General features: G+C 41.8%; 1 protein-coding gene across 3 annotated transcripts in view; it reads left to right on the top strand.

Annotated features, from left to right (window-relative positions):
- The first annotated feature begins 856 nt into the window (after positions 1-856).
- The window catches only part of TNXB (tenascin XB), a 108,995-nt gene continuing 90,419 nt past the window's right edge, over positions 857-19,432 (top strand). For all 3 annotated transcript variants that reach the window (XM_056538665.1, XM_056538669.1, XM_056538667.1), the window contains exon 1: positions 857-1,054. The gene's annotated coding sequence lies outside the window, so the exon portion shown is untranslated. The remainder of the gene's footprint in view (positions 1,055-19,432) is intronic.

Consider the following 19,432-nt stretch of genomic DNA (forward strand, 5'->3'; position numbering starts at 1 on the left):
TTTAATCTCCTTACTACTGGGGTGACACACTGTAACAAACCTCCTCCTCATGTAATCTCCTTACTACTGGGGTGACACACTGTAACAAACCTCCTCCTCATGTAATCTCCTTACTACTGGCGTGACACACTGTAACGAACCACCTCCTCCTCATGTAATCTCCTTACTACTGACACACTGAGGCAGCTCGGCGCCCCCCATCAACAGGGCGCTCTAGGCGGCTGCCTATTTTGCCTAAAGACAGAGCCGGCCCTGATTCCTCTCTAGACAATCCTCCTCTTCAAGACAACCTATGAGGGACCACCAAACTGTTCTTTTCCACCAAACTGCCCTCGAGCTTTTTCAAAACTACAACTCCCAGCATGCCCGGACAGCCAACGGCTGTCCGGGCATGCTGGGAGTTGTAGTTTTGAAACATCTTGAGGGCTATAGTTTGGAGACCACTATATAGTGACAATTTACCCATTAAACTACCAGGAATCAAACCATTAACCTCTTCACTATTTAGGAATTGTTTGGCGGTAGTTTTTAACCAATAAAAGCCAGCACTTAGAGGGCATGGTATGGAGGTATTATTTGGCATTGTATGGCAGTATTACAGCATGCTAAGTATTAAAGATCCCGAATAAGCTTGATGATGATGATGATGATGATGATGGTTCTTGTAGTGGAGGGGGGGAGAGTTGGAATGGAATGGGGGAGAGGCAATGAGGAGAGAGGAGCCTGGAAGAGGCATTGATGTCATTACAGATGTGATCAGGAGTTTAGCCATGACATCATAACTTGGACGCATCTCTCCCTCCTTTCTCCCGTTCTCTCTCTCTCTCTCCATCTGTCAGTCATTGTGCAGCTACCCAGAACACAGGGAGTCAGGGCGGATCGCAGCCGTTCGCATCCACACACGGGGCTGGAGAGTTCACACATACTTTTTTGGGAGAGGAGGAAAAGGACGGGCAGGGGCCACAGGTAGAAGGGTGAACAGTCCACCGAGGAGCCCCCGACGGAATTGGAATTGTATTCGCCCAAGATAGAGAAAAGTTTTCCTGCTGAAGAGGTTTGTGACTCCAAGTTACCTTCTGTGTAATAAACCCCTCATATGATATACTCTGTATCATATATTACCATATTATATCATATATCATATCAGATTATATCATCTCTTATCATACTATATCATATTATACATTGTTACACCTCATTATACCATATCATATATCATATAAGATTATATCATATCATATATTACCATACTATATCATGTAATGTCATATCAGATTATATAATATCATCTCTTACCATACTATATCATATAATGTCATATCAGATTATATCATATCATCTCTTACCATACTATATCATATTATACCATGTAACACCTCATTATACTATATCATATAAGGTTATATCATATCATATATTACCATACTATATCATATTATACCATGTAACACCTCATTATACTATATCATATATCATATCAGATTATATCATCTCTTATCATACTATATCATATCAGATTACATCATCTCTTATACTATATCCTATTATACATTGTTACACCTCATTATACCATATCATATAAGGTTATATCATATCATATATTACCATACTATATCATAAAATGTCATATCAGATTATATCATATCATATCTTACCATACTATATCATATTATACCATGTAACACCTCATTATACTATATCATATATCATATAAGATTATATCATATCATATATTACCATACTATATCATATAATGTCATATCAGATTATATCATATCTTATCATACTATATCCTATTATACATTGTTACACCTCATTATACTATATCATATCAGATTATATCATCTCTTATCATACTATATCCTATTATACATTGTTACACCTCATTATACTATATCATCTATCATATCAGATTATATCATCTCTTACCATACTATATCATATATCATATCAGATTATATCATCTCTTATCATACTATATCATATATCATATCAGATTATATCATCTCTTATCATACTATATCATATTATACATTGTTACACCTCATTATACCATATCATCTATCATATAAGATTATATCATATCATATATTACCATGCTATATCATATAATATCATATCAGATTATATCATATCATCTCTTACCATACTATATCATATTATACATTGTTACACCTCATTATACCATATCATTTCAAATCTTACCATACTATATCATATTATACCATGTTACACCTCATTATACCATATCATATATCATATCAGATTATATCATATCATCTCTTACCATACTATATCAAATTATACCATGTAACACCTCATTATACCATATCATATTTTAAATAAGATTATATAATATCATCTCTTGCCATACTATATCATATAATGTCATATCAGATTATATCATATCATATTTTACCATACTATATCATATCAGATTATATCATATAATCTCTTACCATACTATATCATATTATACCATGTAACACCTCATTATACCATATCATATAAGATTATATCATATCATATCTTACCATACTATATCATATTATACATTGTTACACCTCATTATACCATATCATATATCAAATAAGATTATATCATATCATATATTACCATACTATATCATATAATGTCATATCAGATTATATTATATCTTACCATACTATATCATATCAGATTATATCATCTCTTACCATACTATATCATATTATACCATGGAACAGCTCATTATACCATTTCATATAAGGTTATATCATATCATATTTTTACCATACTATATCATATTATTCCATATTACACCTCATTATACAGCATTATATATCATTTCAGATTATACCATATCATATCTTACCATGCTATATCATATTATATACCATGTAACACCTCATTATACCATATCATATATCATATCATATTTTACCATACTATATCATATTATTCCATATTACACCTCATTATACAGCATTATATATAATTTCAGATTATACCATATCATATCTTACAATGCCATATCATATTATACCATGTTACACCTCATTATACCATATCATATATCATATAAGGTGATATCATATCTTACCATACTATATCATATAATTCCATATCACACCGTACCATACTATATCATATATCATACTATACTTTATTGTAGATCATATCAAATCTTACCATGCTATATCATACTATACCATGTTACATCTCATTATACCATATCATATATCATATAAGGTTATATAATATCTTACCATACTATATCATACTATACCATGTTACAGCTCATTATACCATATCATATATCATATAAGGTTATATCATATCTTACCATACTATATCATACTATACCATGTTACATCTCATTATACTATATCATATAAGGTTATATAATATCTTACCATACTATATCATACTATACCATGTTACATCTCATTATACCATATCATATATCATATAAGGTTATATCATATCTTACCATACTATATCATACTATACCATGTTACATCTCATTATACTATATCATATAAGGTTATATCATATCTTACCATACTATATCATACTATACCATGTTACACCTCATTATACTATATCATATAAGGTTATATCATATCTTACCATACTAAATCATATTATACCATGTTACACCTCATTATACTATATCATATAAGGTTATATCATATCATATCTTACCATACTATATCATCTCATGTCATATTATTATTTGTATTATTATATTTGATCATATAGAGGACAGCACAGGGTCCACATTACCATGGGCAGGATTTAAGAGTTATACCATGTGATATGTCATGTGATTGTTACCCAGGAGGTACCAGTGACCAGGTGATCCCGGGGGTGACCTATGGGCTCCCTGCTAGTCTCCCCCATATAAGCCCTGGGTGGAGCTTCTCTCTCTCTTCTGCTGAGGTCCAGTGCAGTCTTGTCTAGTGTGTGTGTCCAGAGTGTTGGAGACCTCAAAGTCCAGTCCTGCAGCCGCCATCAAGTCAAGTAAGATAAAGTCACAGCTTTATGAGTCAAGTCAGTCCCTGTCATCTGTCAAGTCAGCGTGGTCTGCATTCAATTGTCCAGTCCTACTACAAGTCCCAGCAAGCCCTTAAGGTCTCTGCATCACTGGTCACCTCCTTGGGCCCTGGCTGAACTCTATAGACTTTACCAACTGTCTACCCTCAGTAAAGCTACCGTTGTCTGTAACTTGGCGTCGGAGTCTTTATTGCCAGCCCCCCCCCCCCCCCCCCCCCCGTGCCTAGCCCAGGATCCAGCGGTATACTTTCGGGTGGTTATAGGATAAACCATGGTCTGGCGTCACAAATACAAAGGGTTAATACCACCTGCCCCTAGGGTAACAACATCTGCCCTCGTCACACACCCCACCACTACAATATCATACTGCAGATATTATACCCTTCATTATATCTGTAATACTATTTGGTATCATATTTGATCATGTGATATCATGTGCAATGTCATATAAAATATTATCATGCTCTATAAATTACAATGTGTCCTATCATGCTGCAGATACTATATAATACATGTCTCATAAGGGTAGGGTAGGGTAGGGTATTTCATCAAATGTGCAGCATCAAATACGCAGCAAAATACGCTTCGTGTCACCCTACCCTTATAAGATATATATAGTATCTGCAGCCTGTGTGACCCTACCCTTATAAGATATATATTATATATAGTATCTGCAGCCTGTGTCACCCTACCCTTATAAGATATATATAGTATCTGCAGCCTGTGTCACCCTACGCTTATAAGATATATATTATATATAGTGTTGCTCGCGAATATTCACAATTCGAATATTATTCGCGAATATCGCATATTCGCGAATTCGCGAATTTCACGAATATAGCGCTATATATTCGTAATTACGAATATTCGTATTTTTTTTTTTTTTCTTCACAGTACACATCACAGTGATCACCCCTCTCTGCTTCCAGCTTGTGTGGTGTAAAGAAGGCTGTAATACTACTGTGTGAGACTGGCGTGCGAAAATCCGCATATGCGAAAATTAGCATATGTGAAAATTAGCATATGCTAATGTTCGCATATGCGAATATTCGCGTATGTTAATTTTGAATACGCTAATTTTCACATATGTTAATTTTCGCATACGCGCATTTTCGCATATGCGAAAATAAAGCGAGAATATAACAAATATGCGAATATACGCGAATATATGACGAATATTCGTCCATATATTCGCGAATATTCGCGAATTCGAATATGGCCTATGCCGCTCAACACTAATTATATAGTATCTGCAGCCTGTGTCACCCTACCCTTATAAGATATATATTATATATAGTATCTGCAGCCTGTGTCACCCTACCCTTATAAGATATATATTATATATAGTATCTGCAGCCTGTGTCACCCTACCCTTATAAGATATATATTATATATAGTATCTGCAGCCTGTGTCACCCTACCCTTATAAGATATATATTATATAGTATCTGCAGCCTGTGTCACCCTACCCTTATAAGATATATATTATATATAGTATCTGCAGCCTGTGTCACCCTACCCTTATAAGATATATATTATATATAGTATCTGCAGCCTGTGTCACCCTACCCTTATAAGATATATATTATATATAGTATCTGCAGCCTGTGTCACCCTACCCTTATAAGATATATATTATATATAGTATCTGCAGCCTGTGTCACCCTACCCTTATAAGATATATATTATATAGTATCTGCAGCCTGTGTCACCCTACCCTTATAAGATATATATTATATATAGTATCTGCAGCCTGTGTCACCCTACCCTTATAAGATATATATTATATATAGTATCTGCAGCCTGTGTCACCCTACCCTTATAAGATATATATTATATATAGTATCTGCAGCCTGTGTGACCCTTAGTATGTATATGTGTTTGATCACAATATGTAAATCAGTTTCCACTAGAAGATTTTCCTGATAAGATCAGAGAGAATTCCCCTTCCTGCAGGTGCTGCTGTTTACGGAGCCCGTACTGGACGTCTCAGGGTCCTGTATACTAGTAATGGTACAATACAGACTTAATAGGTGCCAGTATCCTGCCCATGGTAATGTGGACCCTGTGCTGTCCTCTATATGTCCTCTATAGACGTGTCTCCCCTCAGGTAATGTACACGATGGTATGTGCCATGGGAATGTATGACAGATAAGGTGTGCCATGGTGGGCACCTTGGGCATGACTGGTTTGGGGCAGCGCAGACAGATGAGGCGGTCATAATGAATACAATGAGGTGTCTGCAGGGTGTCGGGTGCTGCAGGGTGTCGGGTGCTGCAGGGTGTCGGGTGCTGCAGGGTGTCGGGTGCTGCATGGTGCCTGAGGACATGAATACAGCGCTGGGGGTTCAGGTTCATGTTTGTGAGAGGTTTTCTAGAGAGCACAAAGCTGCAGAGCATTATACGGAATCTCATGTCAGTGTCCTGTACCCCAAGTGTCAGTGTCCTGTACCCCAAGTGTTATCATCCTGTACCCCAAGTGTCATTATCCTATACCCCAAGTGTTCTCATCCTGTACCCCAAGTGTTATCATCCTGTACCCCAAGTGTCATTATCCTATACCCCAAGTGTTCTCATCCTGTACCCCAAGTGTTATCATCCTGTACCCCAAGTGTCATCATCCTGTACCCCAAGTGTCAATATCCTGTACCCCAAGTGTCCTTATCCTGTACCCCAAGTATCATTATCCTGTACCCCAAGTGTCCTTGTCCTGTGCCACAAGTATCAGCGTGTCATTATCCTGTACCCCAAGTGTCAGTGTCATTATCCTGTACCCCAAGTGTCAGTGTCATTATTCTGTACCCCAAGTGTCATTATCCTGTACCCCAAGTGTCATTATCCTGTACCCCAAGTTTCATTATCCTGTACCCCAAGTATCATTATCCTGTACCCCAAGTATCAGCATGCCATTATCCTGTACCCCAAGTGTCAGTGTCATTATCCTGTACCCCAAGTGCCATTATCCTGTACCCCAAGTGTCAGTGTCATTATCCTGTACCCCAAGTGTCATTATTCTGTACCCCAAGTGTCATTATCCTGTACCCCAAGTCTCAGTGTCATTATCCTGCACCCCCAAGTGTTATCATCCTGTACCCCAAGTGTTATTATCCTGTACCCCAAGTTATCATCCTGTACCCCAAGTGTCATCATCCTGTACCCCAAGTGTCATCATCCTGTACCTCAAGTGTTATTATCCTGTACCCCAAGTGTTACCATCCTATACCCCAAGTGTTATCATCCTGTACCCCAAGTGTTATCATCCTGTACCCCAAGTGTCATCATCCTGTACCCCAAGTGTCAGTGTCCTGTACCCCAAGTGTCAGTGTCCTGTACCCCAAGTGTTATCATCCTGTACCCCAAGTGTCCTTATCCTGTACCCCAAGTGTCATTATCCTGTACCCCAAGTGTCAGTGTCCTGTAGTACAAGTGTCAGTGTCCCGTACCCCAAGCATCAATGTGTCCTTATCCTGTACCCCAAGTGTCATTACTCTGCACCCCAAGTGTCAGCATGTCATTATCCTGTACCCCAAGTGTAAGCGTGACCTTATCCTGTTCCCCAAATGCCATCATCCTGTACCCCAAGTGTCATTACTCTGCACCCCAAGTGTCAGTGTCATTATCCTGTACCCCAAGTGTCAATATCCTGTACCCCAAGTGTCCTTATCCTGTACCCCAAGTATCATTATCCTGTACCCCAAGTGTCCTTATCCTGTGCCACAAGTATCAGCGTGTCATTATCCTGTACCCCAAGTGTCAGTGTCATTATTCTGTACCCCAAGTGTCATTATCCTGTACCCCAAGTGTCATTATCCTGTACCCCAAGTTTCATTATCCTGTACCCCAAGTATCATTATCCTGTACCCCAAGTATCAGCATGCCATTATCCTGTACCCCAAGTGCCAGTGTCATTATCCTGTACCCCAAGTGCCATTATCCTGTACCCCAAGTGTCAGTGTCATTATCCTGTACCCCAAGTGTCATTATTCTGTACCCCAAGTGTCATCATCCTGTACCCCAAGTGTCATCATCCTGTACCTCAAGTGTTATTATCCTGTACCCCAAGTGTTACCATCCTGTACCCCAAGTGTTATTATCCTGTACCCCAAGTGTTATCATCCTGTACCCCAAATGTTATCATCCAGTACCCCAAGTGTTATCATCCTGTACCCCAAGTGTCATCATCCTGTACCCCAAGTGTCATCATCCAGTACTCCAAGTGTCATTATCCTGTATCCCAAGCGTCAGTGTCATTATCCTGTACCCCAAGTGTCATCATCCTGTACCCCAAATGTTATCATCCAGTACCCCAAGTGTTATCATCCTGTACCCCAAGTGTTATCATCCTGTACCTCATGTGTCATTAACCTGTATCCCAAGCGTCAGTGTCATTATGCTGTACCCCAAGTGTTTCATTATTCTGTACCCCAAATGTTTCATTATCCTGTACGCCAAGTGTCATTATCCTGTACCCCAAGTGTTATTATCCTGTACCCCAAGTGTCATTAACCTGTACCCCAAGTGTTATTACCCTGTACCCCAAGTGTCATTATCCTGTACCCCAAGTGTCATTACCCTGTACCCCAAGTGTTTCATTATCCTGTACCCCAAGTGTCATTATCCTGTACCCCAAGTGTTTCATTATCCTGTACCCCAAGTGTTATCATCCTGTACCCCAAGTGTCATTATCCTGTACCCCAAGTGTCAGTGTCATTATCCTGTACCCCAAGTGTCATTATCCTGTACCCCAAGTGTCAGTGTCATTATCCTGTACCCCAAGTGTCATTATCCTGTACCCCAAGTGTCAGTGTTATTATCCTGTACCCCAAGTGCCATTATCCTGTACCCCAAGTGTTATCATCCTGTACCCCAAGTGTCATTATCCTGTACCCCAAGTATCAGTGTCATTATCCTGTACCCCAAGTGTCATTATCCTGTACCCCAAGTGTCAGTGTCATTATCCTGTACCCCAAGTCCCATTATCCTGTACCCCAAGTGTTATCATCCTGTACCCCAAGTGTCATTATCCTGCATCCCAAGTGTTATTACCCTGTACCCCAAGTGTTATTACCCTGTACCCCAAGTATTATCATCCTGTACCCCAAGTGTTATTATCCTGTACCCCAAGTGTCAGTATCCTGTACCCCAAGTGTTATCATCCTGTACCACAAGTGTTATCATCCTGTGCCCCAAGTGTTATTATCCTGTACCCCAAAGTGTCAGTGTAATTATCCTGTACCCCAAGTGTCATTATCCTGTACTCCAAGTGTCATTATCCTGTACCCCAAGTGTTAGTGTAATTATCCTGTACCCCAAGTGTCATTATCCTGTACCCCAAGTGTCATTATCCTGTACCCCAAGTGTCAGTGTCATTATCCTGTACCCCAAGTGTCATTATCCTGTACCCCAAGTGTCAGTGTCATTATCCTGTACCCCAAGTGTCAGTGTAATTATCCTGTACCCCAAGTTTCATTATCCTGTACCCCAAGTGTCATTATCCTGTACCCCAAGTGTCATTATCCTGTACCCCAAGTTTCATTATCCTGTACCCCAAGTGTTATCATCCTGTACCCCAAGTGTCATTATCCTGTACCCCAAGTGTCATTATCCTGTACCCCAAGTGTCATTATCCTGTACCCCAAGTGTCAGTGTAATTATCCTGTACCCCAAGTTTCATTATCCTGTACCCCAAGTTTCATTATCCTGTACCCCAAGTGTCATTATCCTGTACCCCAAGCGTTTCATTATCCTGTACCCCAGGTTTTAAGCATTTGATTGGTCTTTAGCAGTGTATTATTGTTCTGTTCCCAAAATGTAATTGGGGGAGATTTATCAAAACCTGTGAGGGAAAGTGGACCAGTTGCCCCTAGCAACCAATCTAAAAATGCCTCTGAAACATGAATAAAAACAATCTCCTTGGTTGCTATGGGCAACTGCCCCGCTCTTCATCTGCCCAGGTTTTCATGAATCCCCCCCATTATCTTGTATTGGTTGTCCTGTGCCCCCCCTCTTTATCCGCGTATCATGTTGAACCCTATGGAGAAGCCATAAGAGTGATCGCACTGGATGGAATTCTAAAAATGAGAAACATGTCTTGTTCTGGCCGGGAATGATCTCCTGTCGGGAGCTGTCAGGTCCGTCTCCTGTGACAGGGCGGGAATGAATCACTTTCCATGCTCCCGGATGTGAGCGCTGATCCTGTCCGCACAGGCCCTACAGGTAATGGAACATGAATGGAGGTGAACCCTGCCGTGTCACGGACGTCCGCACAACACCAGGAAATCGAAATCTGCAAGAAAATATTCCCTTAAAGGGGTGCTCCGGTGGAAAACTGGTGCCAGAAAGTTAAACAGATTTGTAAATTACTTCTATTAAAAAATCTTTTCCCTTCCAGTACTTATTAGCAACTGTTATACTGCAGAGGAAATTCTTTTCTTTTTGAATTTTTTTTTTTGTCTTGTCCACAGTGCTCTCTGCTGACACCTGATGCCCGTATCAGGAACTTACCCGAGCAGGAGAAAATCCCCATAGCAAACCTATGCGGCTCTGGACAGTTCCTGATACGGACAGGGGTGTCAGTAGAGAGCACTGTGGACAAGACAAAAAAGAAATTCAAAAAGAACAGAATTTCCTCTGTTGCATACAGCTGCTAAAAAGTACAGGAAGGGCAAAGATTTCATAATAGAAGTAATTTACAAATCTGTTTAACTTTCTGGCACCAGTTGACTTTTAAAGACCTAAAAAAAAAAATGTTTCCCCCGGAGTACCCCTTTAAGCAGTAGATTTACCAGCTTTGATATTTTGGCGGAGCAGCAATTGGTGTTACCCCGTACTTATCACCCCTTTAAAGCCTCAGACACACGAAGCATTCAATAAATGGAAAAATCGCAAATTAAAGGGGTACTCCACTGCCCCAGCATCCAAAACATTTAGTTCCGAACGCTGGGTGTGGGCTACAGGGGTCGTGATGTCACGGCCACGCCCCCTAGTGACGCCATGCCACATCCCCTCAATGCAAGTCTATGGGAGGGGGCGTGGCAGCCGCCACGCCCCCTCCCATAGACTTGCATTGACGGGCGTGGCATGATGTCACTAGGGGGTGTGTGCATGATGTCACGACCCCCATAGCCCCCCCCCCAGTGTTTGGAACAAACATTTTCAGGACACTGGTGCAGTGGAGTACCCCTTTAAACCTAATGTCAGGGTGTAATCACACTCCGGATCCGCAGTCCAAAGTACATAAGAATTGTCCTGTAAAATGCGCAGTTGCGGGTCCACAATTTCCATTTCGAATTCGCTGCGGATCCTGTGTGTTTGAATACAGTCGCAGATATCTGCAATAGTCAATGATGGATCAAGTTCCGATTTAAACCAGAAGTCGCAGATTCTCTCTATTGGCAGGGTAGTACATTACGCAGTTAGGTACGGGTGATCAGGGGGGGGGGGAGGGGGGGCATGGGATTTGCGCAATTTTGTAAGACTTTTTATAAGTCTGAGATGATATACAATATACGCGACCGCTGGCGCACACAGCGCACATGCTAATAACACGTGCAACAGCGAAAAGCTGCATAATTAATGCAACATACGGACATTCACTTGTCTAAATTCACCTTTCCCACCCCAGTTTTAAAGGGGTACTCCGGTGGAAAACTTTTCTATTTTAAATCAACTGGTGCCAGAAAGTTAAACAGATTTGTAAATTACTTCTATTAAAAAATCTTTACCCTTCCAGTACTTATTAGCATTCTATGCTACAGAGGAAATTCTGTTCTTTTTGAATTTCTTTTTTGTCTCGTCCACAGTGCTCTCTGCTGACACCTCTGTCCGTATCAGGAACTGTCCAGAGCAGGAAAAAATCCCCATAACAAACCTATGCTGCTCTGGACAGTTCCTGATACATGCCACCAGCTCTTGCAAAACTACAACTCCCAGCATGCCCGCACAGCCAAAGCCTGTGCGGGCATGCTGGGAGCTGTAGTTTTGCAACAGTTAAAGGGGTACTCCAGTGGAAAACATTTAAATGAACTGGTGCCAGAAAGTTAAACAGATTTGTAAATTACTTCTATTAAAAAATCTTTTCCCTTCCAGTACTTATTAGCAGCTGTTCTACTGCAGAGGAAATTCTTTTCTTTTTGAATTTTTTTTTTTGTTTTGTCCACAGTGCTCTCTGTTGACACCTCTGTCCGTGTCAGGAACTGTCCAGAGCAGGAGAAAATCCCCATAGCAAACCTATCCTGCTCTGGACAGTTCCTGATACGGACAGGGGTGTCAGTAGAGAGCACTGTGGACAAGACAAAAAAGAAATTCAAAAAGAACAGAATTTCCTCTGTAGCATACAGCTGCTAATAAGTACAGGAAGGGCAAAGATTTCATAATAGAAGTAATTTACAAATCTGTTTAACTTTCTGGCACCAGTTGACTTTTAAAGACCTAAAAAAAAAAATGTTTCCCCCGGAGTACCCCTTTAAGCAGTAGATTTACCAGCTTTGATATTTTGGCGGAGCAACAATTGGCGGAGCAGCAATTGGTGTTACCCCGTACCTGAGAACTTATCACCCCTTTAAAGCCTCAGACACACGAAGCATTCAATAAATGGAAAAATCGCAAATTAAAGGGGTACTCCACTGCCCCAGCATCCATAACATTTTGTTCCGAACGCTGGGTGTGGGCTACAGGGGTCGTGATGTCACGGCCACGCCCCCCTAGTGACGCCATGCCACATCCCCTCAATGCAAGTCTATGGGAGGGGGCGTGGCAGCCGCCACGCCCCCTCCCATAGACTTGCATTGAGGGGGCGTGGCATGACGTCACTAGGGGGTGTGTGCATGATGTCACGACCCCCATAGCCCCCACCCAGTGTTTGGAACAAACATTTTCAGGACACTGGTGCAGTGGAGTACCCCTTTAAACCTAATGTCAGGGTGTAATCACACTCCGGATCCGCAGTCCAAATTACATAAGAATTGCCCTGTAAAATGCGCAGTTGCGGGTCCACAATTTCCATTTCGAATTCGCTGCGGATCCTGTGTGTTTGAATACAGTCGCAGATATCTGCAATAGTCAATGATGGATAAAGTTCCGATTTAAACCAGAAGTCGCAGATTCTCTCTATTGGCAGGGTAGTACATTACGCAGTTAGGTACGGGTGATCAGGGGGGGGGGGGAGGGGGGGCATGGGATTTGCGCAATTTTGTAAGACTTTTTATAAGTCTGAGATGATATACAATATACGCGACCGCTGGCGCACACAGCGCACATGCTAATAACACGTGCAACAGCGAAAAGCTGCATAATTAATGCAACATACGGACATTCACTTGTCTAAATTCACCTTTCACACCCCAGTCTTAAAGGGGTACTCCGGTGGAAAACTTTTCTATTTTAAATCAACTGGTGCCAGATAGTTAAACAGATTTGTAAATTACTTCTATTAAAAAATCTTAATTCTTCCCGTACTTATCAGCTGCTGAATACTACAGAGGAAATTATTTTCTTTTTGGAACACAGAGCTCTCTGCTGACATCACGAGCACAGCGCTCTCTGCTGACATCTCTGTCCATTTTAGGAACTGTCCAGAGCAGCATATGTTTGCTATGGGGATTTTCTCTGGAACGCTGGACAGTTCTTAAAATGAACAGAGATGTCAGCAGAGAGCACTGTGCTCGTGATGTCAGCAGAGAGCTCTGTGTTCCAAAAAGAAAATAATTTCCTCTGTAGTATTCAGCAGCTAATAAGTACTGGATGGATTAAGATTTTTTTTTAAATAGAATAATATAAGTAATTTACAAATCTGCTTAACTTTCTGGCACCAGTTGATTTAAAATAAAAAAAAGTTTTCCAACGGAGTACCCCTTTAATATGGTTCCATTGTTGTGCCCCCCTTGTATTGTTCTATAAATTTGCAGATTTACTGCCGCAGACTAAAAAGGGGTACTCCGCTGCTCAGTGTTTGGAACAAACTGTTCTGAATGCTGGAGCCGCCGCGGAGAGCTTGTGATGTCATAGCCCCGCCCCCCTCATGACATCATGTCTCGCCCCCTCAATGCAAGTCTATGGGAGGGGGCATGACAGCCATCACGCCCCCTCCCATAGACTTGCATTGAGAGGGCGGGGAGTGATGTCATGAGGGGGCGGGGCTATGATGTCACGAGCTCCCAGCACTGGCTACAGCGTTCGGAACAGCGTGTTCCAAACGCTGAGCAGCGGAGTACCCCTTTAAGTCCATTTATCACATTATACAAAATTATTTCTGTGCCACCATAGTTATTATAGGATCGTAGATAAATCCTTACCACCTTGGTTGGGTTTCCTAGACTAGTGTTGGGTTTCCTAGTCTAGTGTTGGGTTTCCTAGACTAGTGTTGGGTTTCCTAGACTAGTGTTGGGTTTCCTAGTCTAGTGTTGGGTTTCCTAGTCTAGTGTTGGGTTTCCTAGTCTAGTGTTGGGTTTCCTAGACTAGTGTTGGGTTTCCTAGTCTAGTGTTGGGTTTCCTAGTCTAGTGTTGGGTTTCCTAGTCTAGTGTTGGGTTTCCTAGTCTAGTGTTGGGTTTCCTAGTCTAGTGTTGGGTTTCCTAGTCTAGTGTTGGGTTTCCTAGACTAGTTTTGGGTTTCCTAGACTAATGTTGGGTTTCCTAGTCTAGTGTTGGGTTTCCTAGTCTAGTGTTGGGTTTCCTAGACTAGTTTTGGGTTTCCTAGACTAGTGTTGGGTTTCCTAGTCTAGTGTTGGGTTTCCTAGTCTAGTGTTGGGTTTCCTAGTCTAGTGTTGGGTTTCCTAGTCTAGTGTTGGGTTTCCTAGACTAGTGTTGGGTTTCCTAGTCTAGTGTTGGGTTTCCTAGTCTAGTGTTGGGTTTCCTAGTCTAGTGTTGGGTTTCCTAGTCTAGTGTTGGGTTTCCTAGTCTAGTGTTGGGTTTCCTAGTCTAGTGTTGGGTTTCCTAGACTAGTTTTGGGTTTCCTAGACTAGTGTTGGGTTTTCTAGTCTAGTGTTGGGTTTCCTAGTCTAGTGTTGGGTTTCCTAGTCTAGTGTTGGGTTTCCTAGACTAGTGTTGGGTTTCATAGTCTAGTGTTGGGTTTCCTAGTCTAGTGTTGGCTTTCCTAGTCTAGTGTTGGGTTTCCTAGTCTAGTGTTGGGTTTCCTAGACTAGTGTTGGGTTTCCTAGTCTAGTGTTGGGTTTCCTAGTCTAGTGTTGGGTTTCCTAGTCTAGTGTTGGGTTTCCTAGACTAGTGTTGGGTTTCCTAGTCTAGTGTTGGGTTTCCTAGTCTAGTGTTGGGTTTCCTAGTCTAGTGTTGGGTTTCCTAGTCTAGTGTTGGGTTTCCTAGTCTAGTGTAGTGTTGAGCGGCATAGGCCATATTCGAATTCCCGAATATTCGCGAATATATGGACGAATATTCGTCATATATTCGCGAATATTCGCATATTCGTTATATTCTCGTTTTATTTTCGCATATGCGAAAATTAACATATGTTAAAATTAGCATATACAAAATTAGAATACGCGAAATTTCGCATATGCGAAAATTAGCATATGCGAATTTTCGCATATGCGAATTTTCGCGCGCCAGTCTCACACAGTAGTATTACAGCCTTCTTTACACCACACAAGCTGGAAGCAGAGAGGGATGATCACTGTGATGTGTACTGTGAAGAAAAAAAAAAAAAAGAATATTCGTAATTATGAATATATAGCGCTATATTCGCGAAATTCGCGAATTCGCGAATATGCGATATTCGCGAATAATATTCGAATTGCGAATATTCGCGAGCAACACTAGTCTAGTGTTGGGTTTCCTAGTCTAGTGTTGGGTTTCCTAGTCTAGTGTTGGGTTTCCTAGACTAGTGTTGGGTTTCTTAGTCTAGTGTTGGGTTTCTTAGTCTAGTGTTGAGTTTCCTAGTCTAGTGTTGGGTTTCCTAGTCTAGTGTTGGGTTTCCTAGTCTAGTGTTGGGTTTCCTAGTCTAGTGTTGGGTTTCCTAGACTAGTGTTGGGTTTCCTAGTCTAGTGTTGGGTTTCCTAGTCTAGTGTTGGGTTTCCTAGTCTAGTGTTGGGTTTCCTAGTCTAGTGTTGGGTTTCCTAGTCTAGTGTTGGGTTTCCTAGACTAGTGTTGGGTTTCCTAGTCTAGTGTTGGGTTTCCTAGTCTAGTGTTGGGTTTCCTAGACTAGTGTTGGGTTTCCTAGACTAGTGTTGGGTTTCCTAGTCTAGTGTTGGGTTTCCTAGTCTAGTGTTGGGTTTCCTAGTCTAGTGTTGGGTTTCCTAGTCTAGTGTTGGGTTTCCTAGTCTAGTGTTGGGTTATCCTTGTGATTTTGGGACGTGACCTTATGTGAAGACTTTACTGGATGTGAAGACTTTATTATCGTATATCCCTGATATCTAGGTTACTTAGGGTTAAGAACAATGCCCTTTGTGATCTAGTGTTTTGAAAATATCAGTGTCAAACCTGTAATGGTCTAATGGAATGAATGAGTTAATGTAAACATCCCTGGTGGTCTGAGGCAAAAAAATAAAAAATACTCCAAACAACTCCGGGGGTCTAGGGCAAGTAGAACATTTATGCAAACATCCCTGGTGGCCTAGGGATGAACCAGGGATAGATCATCATTACTTCTTCAATGGGCACTGTGTCATCTGAAGAAACTTTGCATAGATCAATAGTACAAGTGCATGTTAGAAACGTTGTAATATATGTAATTAGACAAAAATACTTCTCTCGACTGTTATCAAACTCACCCCCCCCCCCCCCCGCCTCATGCTGCTCAAATCTCCTCTGAAGATCAGCTTAGTTTTGTCTTGTGTGGAGGGAGTAGCTCTTCCCACCAGCTTTGGGAGAACTGCAAACTAGAGATGAAGCCTGCAGAGCAGAAATCTGCTGAAAAATACCATGTACAAGTTATATTATGGCCAGAAATAGTGCTGTTCCTCATATTCACACAGTAGCTTATCCTGAGATACTGTCCAATAAAGTCCCTGGGCCTCATTTACTAAGCTGAAACGACCAGTTTTTGTTGGGTTATTTTGGCGCAGAGTGTCTGCGACATGTCTACGCCAGTGTGCGACAGTCTGCGCCTGGAAAATCCGACAAACCCGACATTGCACTGTGAAAAGCCGAAAAAGGGGCGTGGTCTGTCACAAAGGGAGCGTGGCCGGTCCAAAAGGGGGCGTGGTTTCGCAACCCAACCGATTTCCTATGGAATTCACAGAAAATCCTGTGGATAAATGGCTGGAAATTTCCACCTAGAAAAAGCTGGTCAGAATTTTTCCCCAATAGTAAATAGAGAGGAATCCTGCAAGTCTGAAACAACTTTTCCCCGCGAGTAAAAACCCGAAACTCTTAGTAAATGAGGCCCATTGTCTATTTTGCGGTCTTCCTGGGCAACAATCTGTGGAAGATGCCAATATGGGTGATCGTTGCCCTATGATCCACTGATGTTTGTTCTGATAAGTACCGTATTTTTCGCCATATAAGACGCACTTTTTCTTCCCCAAAACTGGGGGGAAAAAGTTGGTGCGTCTTATACGGTGAATACACCCCTATCGCGGCGGTCCCTGCGGCCATCAACGTCCGGGACCCGCGGCTAATACAGGACATCACCGATCGCGGTGATGCCCTGTATTAACCCTTCAGACGCGGCGATCAAAGCTGACCGCCGCGTCTGAAGGGAAAGTGACGCTAACCCGGCTGTTCAGTAGGGCTGTTCGGAACCGCCGCGATTTCACCGCGGCGGTCCCGAACAGCCCGACTGAATAGCCGGGTTAGTGCTTACAGGACACCGGGAGGGACCTTACCTGCCTCCTCGGTGTCTTCTCCGTTCAGGGATCCCCTGTATGGCCGGCGCTCTCCTTCCTCGTCATCACGTACGTGCGTCGGCGTGCGTAACGACGTGATGGCGGCGACGGAAAGCGAGGATACCCGGCCGGCAGCAGAGACGTTCCGGAGGGACGGGGACACGGCGACAGCGATGGAGCGACATCCAGGGCAGCGGTGACGGGTCCGGAGCAGCGGGGACACGTGAGTATTACCTCCTATGCAGTGGTCTTCAATCTGCGGACCTCCAGATGTTGCAAAACTACAACTCCCAGCATGCCCGGACAGCCAACGGCTGTCCGGGCATGCTGGGAGTTGTAGTTTTGCAACATCTGGAGGTCCGTAGGTTGAAGACCACTATTGGGTTCAAAATCTTTATTTTTTTGATTTTGCACCTATAAATTGGGTGCGTCTTATACGCCGGTGCGTCCTATAGGGTGAAAAATACGGTAACAGGCATATTTCTAGGAGGATCACAACGTAGACAACAATTTCATGTGATACAACAAATCGATGATGAATCATTTGTATTGCATGGCTATGAGGGCCTTGGCCGTTATGTCAGCATTCATGTAGTGAAGGGGTTAATCCTAGCTGGTATCGTATGGCACTCACCATATGGCGACATTATACACTGGCACTGCAGAGGTGTCATAACCCGACATTGTCCTTTCTGGACACAGGGCACAAGTTATGTAACTGAAACGTTTTACAGGCGGCCAACAATAGTTAGAAGGAAATGGAATGTTTTAGCGAGAAGGAAAGAGGCGATCATAGTGGAGCTGTTAATGCGCCTAACAAGTCATTTATTATATCATGGCATGGCGACACGAACAGGTGTTTATGTCAGATGTCAGATCCTTCGAGAATCCTTCTTCTGCTTCGAAGAATTCTCTACAGTAAAAGCAGTAAAATGCTTCTTCCTTCGCCACATGGCAAGTAACTGCTTGATGTTCCTCTTAGGGTGGGTTCACACCACGATTTTGCTATACGGTTTCGGCATACGGTTTCATAAAAAAAAAACAAAAAAAAAAAAAACGTATGCAACCGTACGGAAAACCGTGCCTATAGACTTCCCATTCAAAACAGTATGAACCATAATGTATACGGTTGTCTCTGTTTTTTAAACCACACTGTTTTTTCCTTTTTTTTCGTACAGAAAACCGTGGCCTACCACGGTTTTGGTCCGGGTGAAAAACCGTAATTAAACCGTATACGCTTTTTTTTTTTTTTAAACATGGGAGTCAATGGGAACCGTACAGAACAGTATATGCGTATGATTCCATCTGGTTTGCACCGTACGTTTTTTTTACTTTGCACAGTTTTTTTTCTTGGAATTTCAATCAATCAAGTGAAACTTTATTCATAATGGAGTGAAAAGTTCAAAACGTATACGTCTTTTCTTAAAAAACGGATGCAACCGGACATCATTTTTCAAACCGTGTACAGATAAAAATTTGTACACACGTTTTGATACAGTTTAGTCAGGTTTTGAGGAATACGTTTTTAAAAATTAAAAACCTGATTCGGGAACTGTATTGCAAAAACGTGGAGTGAACCTAGCCTTAGAGAAAATGGATTTACATCTTCAGCCTCTTGAGACC

Source organism: Hyla sarda, chromosome 9 (assembly GCF_029499605.1).
Source record: "Hyla sarda isolate aHylSar1 chromosome 9, aHylSar1.hap1, whole genome shotgun sequence".
Taxonomy (NCBI): Eukaryota; Metazoa; Chordata; class Amphibia; order Anura; family Hylidae; genus Hyla; species Hyla sarda.